Raw genomic sequence first — 10,004 nt, forward strand, 5'->3', positions numbered from 1 at the left:
CGCCTCGCATGACGGTTCGGCGAGCGGAGGCGTTTCGCTCTCCATCATCTCCGGATCAAGATCCCGCGAAGGCGAGCTCTGCTGAGAAGGGCTGAGATCCGAACTACAAGAAAAAATTTCGGTTACCTTCAGAATAAAACAAGAAAATGCCCCTCTTTACTTACGGCTCGCTGGAGGGCTGATCTCCTTGGGGAAATTGTGCGGCCGGGGCATCTCCCGGCGCAGGACCCTCTGGCGAAGATTTCTTCCCCCGCTTCAAGGCCTTGGTCTCCGGATCTTTAGAAGTTGTCCTCTTCTCCCCTTGGAGGGAGGGATTCTCGATCCCTCCTTTCTTAATAAACTCCTTCGCGGAGGTAGTAGCTCCCTTGTTCCTCCCTTCGCCTTCTTCAAAAGGCGCAGCCTCTAGCATCCTGGTTAACACAGGATCCGGCGCGATCTCAGGGAGGGGGGTCGGACACCGGATCAGTTTTGCTTTCGCTATCCACTCCTGTTCAAGGGACGGCTCTTTTAAAGGCAAGCTTATGATAGATATACGGATAGCATGTTCGGGTACAGGACTACTTACTTGAGTATCCGGGCGATTGCAGCTCAGACCTGCGTCCTCGGTCAAATCCGGACACATTGCTTGTGATCCGAAGAACAGTTGGTACATCTCCACGGGCGTTGCACCTATAAAATGTTGGAGAGCTCATGGTCCCTCCGGATTGAACTCCCACAGGCGGAGGGGGCAACGTTTGCAGGGCGGGGTGCGACGAATCAGCATGACCTGTGCTACTACGACCAGATCTCTCTCTCTCTCTAGGAGATCTCGAATACGGCCCTGCAACATGGGCACGTCCTTGGACGGCCCCCAGTCGAGCCCTTTATAGACCCATGATGCCAGCCGCGGCGGAGGACCCGAGCGAAAGGCAGGTGGCGCCACCCATTTGGTGCCCCTGGGAGCTGTGATATAAAACCACTCTTGTTGCCACAGACTGAGCTCCTCTTGAAAAGAGCCCTCGGGCCATGGAGCGTCAATACTCTTGCTTATAACAGCCCCTCCGCACTCTTCCTGCTGCCCCTTGATCATATTCGGTTCCACTTTGAAGGTTTTAAGCCACAACCCAAAGTGAGGGGTAATGCGGAGGAAGGCTTCACATACGACAATGAACGATGAGATGTGGAGGATGGACTCCGGATCCAAGTCATGAAATTCCAACCCATAATAAAACATGAGCCCCCTCACGAAGGGGTCCGTCGGGAAGCCTAACCCCCGAAGGAAGTGAGATACGAACACCACACTCTCACCGGGCTTGGGAGTGGGAATAACCTGCCCTTGGGCAGGTAGCCTGTGCGAAATTTCGCCGGTTAGATACCGGACGTCTCTCAGCTTTAGCACGTCTTCTTCCGTGACGGAGGAAGGCATCCACCGGCCTTGCAGGTCGGAGCCGGGCATCTTCGGAGGTCCGAAGCGCCTGAATCTACAGCTTTGGGTGTTGGAACTCGAGGCAAGGGGCGGATTCGATGGAGATTGAAAGAAAGGAGCGGGCCTTGGTCTCGTTATAAAGAGGTTGAATACCAAGAGCCCTCCCCGTGACCGTTCGGGACTCGCCTTTGATAGAGGAGGCGTGCCAACGGGCACGACTAGGTTACCCACACCCATATTAATGAGAATCCCGGAATAAGGGGACACGATCTCTGCTTTGACAAGACGTGCCAAAGAAACCGCCTCGCTAAACACGCTGAGGTGGGACAGTAAAAACGATTTGAATAAAGGCCTGGCCGTGGTGTGATGTCACGCCACGGAATACGTCAGCAGATTGAACTTGTATAAATGTTATTCTCTCTACGGTGGTATGTGGAACTTATTTTGCAGAGCCGGACACTATCCTTGTGTTCAAAATCTTCTATGAAGTATTCGGAGGAGGAACCCGCCTTGCAATGCCGAAGACAATATGCGCGCCGGACTCGTCGTCATTGAAGCCTGGTTCAGGGGCTACTGAGGGAGTCCTGGATTAGGGGGTGTCCGGATGGCCGGACTATCACCGTTGGCCGGACTCCTAGACTATGAAGATACAAGATTGAAGACTCCGTCTCGTGTCCGGATGGGACTTTCCTTGGCATGGAAGGCAAGCTTGGCAATGCGGATATGTAGATGTCCTACCATTATAACCGACTCTGTGTAACCCTACCCCTCTCCGGTGTCTATATAAACCGGAGGGCTTTAGTCCATAGGACGAAGAACAATCATACCATAGGCTAGCTTCTAGGGTTTAGCCTCTTTGATCTCGTGGTAGATCTACTCTTGTACTACCCATATCATCAATATTAATCAAGCAGGAGTAGGGTTTTACCTCCATCGAGAGGGCCCGAACCTGGGTAAAAACATCGTGTCCCTTGTCTCCTGTTACCATCCGCCTACACGCACAGTTCGGGACCCCCTACCCGAGATCCGCCGGTTTTGACACCGACAGGGAATCTATGCATGTTACATGTCTTTCCAAAGCTTTACTTGTTATACTTTATATCTTTATCTAAGGCTTTGATGTATGTTGTCATCAATTACCAAAAAGGGGGAGATTGAAAGCACAAGTGCTCCCTGGGTGGTTTTGGTAATTAATGTCAACATATCTCTTGTTGGACTAACACTTTTACCTAGTATGTTTCAGACAAGTTCAACAATGGAGTGGCATGGACTAAAGGATGTGGAACCCCTTCAAGATGCTAAGAACAAAGGATTGGCTCAAGCTCCAAGATCAAGACTCTGCATTTTCTATTTTAGTGATCCAAGATCACATTGGGTCTATAGGAAAAGCCAATACTATCAAGAGGGGATGAGGTGTTGCTTAATGGCTTGCTTGCTCAAAGTGCTTAGTGATATGCTCCAAATCCCTCAAGTACCTTCCCACATCCACATATGTCCTAAACCAAAAGTCTAACTCGGCCCCATCGATTCTTTCTATCCGGCGCCACCGACTTCAGATGTCTTAGCCACTGCCACAAACCCTAGGCAAATCGGTCTCACCGATAGGTATCTCGGTCTCACCGAGATGGGATTGTAATCTCTCTGTGTATGTCCATTACCAAAATCGGTCTCACCGAGTTCGAGCAATCGGTACTACCGAGATTACAATGCAAACTCTCTGGTTAGCTTATTACCAAAATCGGTCCCACCGAGTTTGTGTAATCGGTCTCACCGAGTTTGCCTGACCAACTCTCTAGTTAGCTTATTACCAAAATCGGTCTCACCGAGTTTGTGTAATCGGTCCTCACCGAGATTACGTTATACCCTAACCCTAACCATATTGGTCCTACCGAGTTGCATGTCGGTCCCACCGAAAATCCTAACGGTCACTAGATTTGCTGAATCGGTCTGACCGAGTTTACCAATTCGGTCCCACCGAGTTTGGCAAGTTGTGTGTAACGGTTAGATTTTGTGTGGAGGCTATATATACCCCTCCACCTCCTCTTCATTCGTGGTGAGAGCCATCAGAACGAATCTACACTTCCAGCATCCATTTTTTGAGAGAGAACCACCTACTCATGTGTTGAGGCCAAGATATTCCATTCCTACCATATGAATCTTGATCTCTAGCCACTCAAATCTTCTTTCCACCAAATCCAAATCTTGTGAGAGAGATTTGAGTGTTGGGGAGACTATCATTTGAAGCACAAGAGCAAGGAGTTCATCATCAACACACCATTTGTTACTTCTTGGAGAGTGGTGTCTCCTAGATTGGCTAGGTGTCACTTGGGAGCCTCCGACAAGATTGTGGAGTTGAACCAAGGAGTTTGTAAGCGCAAGGAAATCGCCTACTTCGTGAAGATCTACCGCTAGTGAGGCAAGTCCTTCGTGGGCGACGACCATGGTAGGATAGACAAGGTTGCTTCTTCATGGACCCTTCGTGGGTGGAGCCCTCCGTGGACTCGCGCAACCGTTACCCTCGTGGGTTGAAGTCTCCATCAACGTGGATGTACGATAGCACCACCTATCGGAACCACGGCTCAAAAATCACAGTGTCTCCAAATTGCATTTGAATCCTCCAAACCCTTCCCTTTAAATTCTTGCAAGTTGCATGCTTTACTTTCCGCTGCTCATATACTCTTTGCATGCTTCCTTGTTATGTATTGTGAGTGTTAAACTTGTGGCTAAACTCCGCTTAAACTTAAAGAAGTTAAAAACTGCAACTTTTGGTACTTAGTGTCTAATCACCCCCCCCCCTCTAGACACCTCTTCTCGATCCTTTCAGGAAGGCTTCCACTTGGCTTCGAGGGCACTCCTCCCTCCTTGGCCGCCGCCCCCAGCCATGGGAGGGGGGATAGGGCTGGCACACACCTCCATCACCCCTATATATAGTGGGGAGGCCTAGGGGCAGCCAACCCTTCCACGCTTGCCCCGTCTTCCTCCCGTTACTCCTCCTCCATGTTCCGTGAGCGCCTGGCTAAGCCCTGTCGGAATTCCGCTGCCACCACCACGCCGTCGTGTTGGTTCAGATCTTATCTACTCCCTCTCCCTCACTTGATGGATCACGAAGGAGAGGACGCCGTCGAGCTATACGTGTGCTAATCTCGAAGGTGTCGTCCATTCCGCACTAGATCGTGATTGGATCATGAACAGTACGACTACATCAACCGCGTTATGGCGCTAACGCTTTCGGTCTTCAAGGGTATGTAGATACACTCCCCTCTCATTATTTTGCATCTCCTAGATTGGATCTTGCGTATTTTGTAGGAATTTTTTTGATTTTCATGCTTCATTCCCCATCAGGATATCGATACACCCTTCAAGAAGGGGAGAGGCTCGGAGCGTCGTCGGCATCATGGCTGTCACATTGGTCAAGGGATTTGCCCAGTCCAGAGCCCCATGCCTCCAAACCGCCCCAACTAGCCACCAATTCCGGCGATTGGAGTTCACCGACATCCCTGCCCGACGGGGCAGGGAGAGGAGCGAGGACATGGCCACCATCTTTTGAGAACCACGTCTGTCGTCGTCTCGTTGCACAAGCAGCCAAGAACAACGCCCTGCATCGTCAGGAGCCACTCCATCCGCTAGGAAGGAGACACCCTCAGTGGCAGTGGTCACCGCCACAAGACAAATCGCTCCACGCGCTCCACACCACCTGACAACACTGCCCGCAGCACGGTGGGATCCCAATCGAGGAGAACACGACCGATCCCTCTACACCGTCGCCGTGGGGCTGCACCGCCTGTCGTGGTTCTAAGCCTGACAGTAGAGTGGGGGGTAGGTATGGAGAGGCAAGGTCCTAGCTATGGAGAGGTTGTAAAACACAAGGGATGTACGAGTTCAGGCCCTTCTCGGGAGAAGTAATAGCCCTACGTCTCGGAGCCCGGAGGCGGTCGTGGATTATGAATATATGAATTACAAGGTGCCGAACCCCTCTACCTGTGGAGGGGGGTGGCTTATATAGAGTGCGCCAGGACCCTAGCCAGCCCACGTAGGAGAGGATGTAAGGTGAGTTAAGTCCGGGGCGTTAGTGGTAACGCCCCACATAAAGTGTCTTTACTATAATAAAGTCTACTTAATTACAGGCCGTTGCAGTGCAGAGTGCCTCTTGACCTTCTGGTGGTCGAGTGAGTCTTCATGGTCGAGTCCTTCAAGTCAGTCGAGTGAGTCCCTCGTTGGTCGACTGGAAGGCGACCTCTTCTAAGGGTGTCCTTGGGCAAGGTACTTAGATCAGGTCCATGACCCTACCCTAGGTACATGACCCCATCATTAGCCCCCGAATGGATTGAGGCTTCAAGTGAGGAAGGAGTTGATGTTGTTTCCGATTAACCTTTGCACACTGGTCGTTCGTTGTTCTGGTCCAAAGAATCTCTTCGTCGATAGTGAGCAACTTGTCTTCAGTCGACTCGATCCATTCTCTTCTTTCGTCGAGTGATCTTTCGGGCTTCGACGATCCCCGAGCGACGGATCGCGGGAAACCCCGCGTCTGACAGACTGATCTGCTGTTCGCGGATTCCGCGGGATGCGAAATTTGGGGACGCGCGCGAAGCGGAGCGGACCACGGCGTTCGGATGGGACGGGACATAGACGCCTCGATCTCTGCGCCGCTTTCTTCGCCACGTATCCCGTCTGCATAACTGTTCCTGGATATGATTAGATCGACCGGGCCCACCTGTCATCCACTCGGAAGGGACCTTATAAATGCGCCCGGCGAGGATTTTTGTACTGTGCCTCAGCATTCTCTCTCTCTCTGCTTCCTTCGTCCCCGTCCAGAGCGCTCGCTCTCGCCCCCGCACAACTTCCCCTCGCGCATCTCGCCGGCAACCATGGCCAAGGAGAAGACGGCGGCGCTAGAACGTGCAAAGAAGGCGTCGGCGTCGGAGAAGGCGAAGGGGAGATCTACCAGCCGCGGCGGGTCTTCGTCCAGATCCCGCCTGCCGAAGGGCTGGGTCCAAGGAGACTGGATGCAGTCGACCATCACAGAAAAAGATCTCCTCGACATGGCCAACGAGGGCTTGATCCCTCATGGAGCTGCGAGGCTTCCGGGGAAGGAGTGGCAGGCCCAGCCAGAAGAGGGTGAGTGCGTGCTCTTGGCCACCCATGTTGATCGTGGATTTTCTTTGCTGCCGAGTATTTTCTTCCGTGGCTTCTTGAACTTCTTTGGAGCGCAGCTCCACCACTTTACCCCAAATTCTATTGCCTATCTTGCCGCGTTCGTGTCCATGTGTGAGGGTTTCCTGGGCTGTCGACCGCACTGGGGTTTGTTCAAGCATATATTCACGTGTCGCTCTCAGACCGTGAAGAAGGCGAGCCCAGGCGATGAAAGAACCCGAGTCGTCCAAATGTGTGGGGGTCTGGGGATCCAGGTGAGGAATAAGAGCACCTTCCCGCCCATGACCTTTCCCGAGTCAGTCAGAGGCTGGCAGTCGACCTGGTTCTACTGCCAGGACCAGTCGACGCCGGGGCAGTCGAGTGGACTCCCTCAGTTTACCATGGACCGAGTGAACAAGCCCTCCTCTCTGAAGTTGATTCCGGAGGAGAAAGCTGACGTGAAGATGTTGATGGAGCGCGTGGTGCAGTTGGTTCGGGAGGGAGTGACGGGCATGGATCTCCTGGAGGTCTTCCTTAGGCGTCGCATCCAGCCCCTTCAGTTCCGGAGCCATTGCATGTGGTTGTACTGTGGGACTGAAGACGAGACTCGAGTCCATCCAGAAGCAGTCGACGATGTCACTCTGGAAAGATGGATGGTAGCCGTTACCGGAAACAAGGATAACCCACGCGGAGCCAGAAGGATTCCTCCACTCGACCACAACAGCGATCCAAACAAGGTACGCTTGCTCTGCTCTCCACTGTGTTCTTGTCACATTCATTTCTGTTTATCCTGCCGACTGGTCGATTGATCCTTGTCTTGATATCTGCTAGGCCCTCACCGAGCTGTACTCGATGCCCAATGGGGCACAAGCTCCGACTGAGGAGGGTGAGGCGAGTGGGGGCGAGAGCCAGGAAGAGGAGGAATGGGACTCGGACGTTGCTGAGGATGATGATGACGATGATGATGATGACGGTGATGAAGATGACGTTGAAGACGAGGAAGAAGAGGAGGAGGAGGTCGTACCACCGCGTTCAGAAAGGCGGTCGAAGCTTGTCCACGACCCTTCGACTGAACGTGGTAAGGGGGTTGCAACCGCTGCTCAGTCGACCAAACGCCCTCGGACCACCTCTCCAGTGCCGACTGAAAAGGTGCCGAAGCAGCCCAGGGCGGCCCCGTCGAAGCCGATCAAGCTCCTGCCGAAGATGAAGGTGTCCATCCCCACCATATCAGGGTAATCGTGCTGCTTAAGTCTTCTTATTTTTGTGTGAACTTTGTCTCTAGTTGACGCTGAAGTTAGTCGACTGATTCTTGGGAGTTGCAGTGCTGCTACTTCTGAGACCTCAGCCCGGGCTGATGACCATGAGATGGAGGACGCAGCAACTTCAAAACCAGGTACTATATTCTTAACGCCGTTTTTAGTCGACTGACTCGCGATCTCTGATCCTGATTCTTCTCCGTAGCTCCACCCAATGATGTTATCAATCTCCCTGATGATGATGAGGATGAGGAACCGCTGAAGCGCAGAAGGAGTAGGAAAGCGTCCGCCAGCAAGGTGCCCCAGGATGTGACGGCGCCTGAGATTCTGATTGCGGAGGAAGAGAACACCACTCGACACACGGTGTCCTTCGCAGATCCATTGATGAGTGCTCAGCAGCCCTCCCTCTTCACGACGCACCACGTCCCAGAGGACCAAGCTGGCGCGGCGAAGGAGGCGATACGCCAGGCGGGAATCATGATGGAGCAGTTGAAGACCATCCGGGATGTGAGCCAGGCAGCTTATGACGCCAGTTCTGCCCTCCAAAGCAATGTTCAGGTCAGTCGACCTCCGTTTGTTCTGTTGGATATGCTACCAAAAACTTTTCCTTTCCGGAATTTATAGTAGTCACCCACTGGGTGTGTCGATTAAACTCCGTGTTAGCGGGGGCACGCTGAGTGCACCCGCTGGGTGTAGTCCCCAAGGCTAAGGTCGACTGCTGACAGTCGGCCTTAGGCTTTATGATGTCAATCTTTCTGTCAGTCGACTATGTCGACTGGATTTCACAAACCGGTGGGGGCACGCTGAGTGCACCCACTGGGTGTAGTCCCCGAGACTGTGGTCGACTGCTTGCAGTTGATTACAGTCTTAAAGAATACATCTCTCTCTTTTTTTTTGAGGTCGACTGGTCGACTTTATCTTCAACAGGATTAGTGGGGGCATGCTGAGTGCACCCACTGGGTGTAGTCCCCGAGACTACGGTCGAATGCTTGTATTCGGCTGTAGTCTTAGAAACGTGTGATTTTTCCTTTTTCACTCGGAAGTGAATTATATTTGACATTTAGTCGATTGGTTCTTCGCAGAACTCCTGTGATCTTGTGGCTCGCTACTCTGAGCTGGAAAACAAGCACACTCAACTCGAGCTGAGCTTGAAGCTGGTTCAGGATAAGCTGACGAAGGCAAAGGAGGAGACCGAAGGTATGTTTGGTGAGACCCTGACGACTGCTTTTCCCCTTGCTTGTTTCAAAATCTGATCTTGCTGTAACTTGCAGGTAAGGTAAGGGAGGCCCAACAGAAGAAAGACCTCGAACTAGCTGAGAAGATCAAGCTTGCTGACGAGAAGTTAGCTTCAGTCACCAAGCTTGAACAAGACAATACCAATCTGAAAGCTGCTCTTGGGATCGCCAACAAGGAGGTCAGTCGACTAAAAACTGATAAAGCTGCCCTAACCGACCAAGTCAGTAAGTTGACTGGGAAGAAAAATGATCTGGAGGCCTTCCTGAGTGGTCTTGCCAAGAAGCTGTTTCTTATGCTTGAAGGTAAACCTCTATGCTTGGCAAACATTTCCAATCGTGGTTTTTCCATTCGACCATCCCCTTGACTCAGTGATCATCCTTGCAGAATTTTGCCAAAACTTTGAAGAAGAAACTAGCCGGCTGGAGCCAAACCTCGACCCCGTCAATTCTCCGGTGAACGACGAAGTTGCCATGGATGTTTTCCGACTGGAGTCTCGTGTTGCAGCTGTCGTGGACTATCTCGCAAGGCTGAAGGCCGCCACATCTCGCATCGACTCGACGCTCTGGCCTGGGGAGACACTTCAGAATGACCTTGAGTCGCTGATGGCCCGCTTGAACACGATCCCTGGTCGAGTGCAGGAATGGAAGAAGTCCTCGGCTCGGTGTGGTGCAGATGTTGCTCTGTGTCTGGCCCGAGTCCACTGTAAAGATTCGCGAGAAGAGAAGCTGGCGGCCCTTCGGGTGGCCAACACCAAGAAACACGACTTCAGGTCCTTTATGGAAACTTTCCTTGCGGCTGCCACTCGGATCGCCGACGGAATTGACCTTGATGAGTTCGTTGCACCTTCCAGCCCTCCACAGGAGGGGTAAAAAACTTCTTCTGGCTCGACGCTTTAAATTTGCCTCGGTATGCCGAGTGGAATTGTAACCGATAAACCTTAACAGGCTTAACGCCTGAGCACTTTTGGTTCCTTTAGA

The sequence above is a fragment of the Triticum aestivum genome, chromosome 2B (genome assembly GCF_018294505.1).
Source record: "Triticum aestivum cultivar Chinese Spring chromosome 2B, IWGSC CS RefSeq v2.1, whole genome shotgun sequence".
Lineage (NCBI taxonomy): Eukaryota > Viridiplantae > Streptophyta > Magnoliopsida > Poales > Poaceae > Triticum > Triticum aestivum.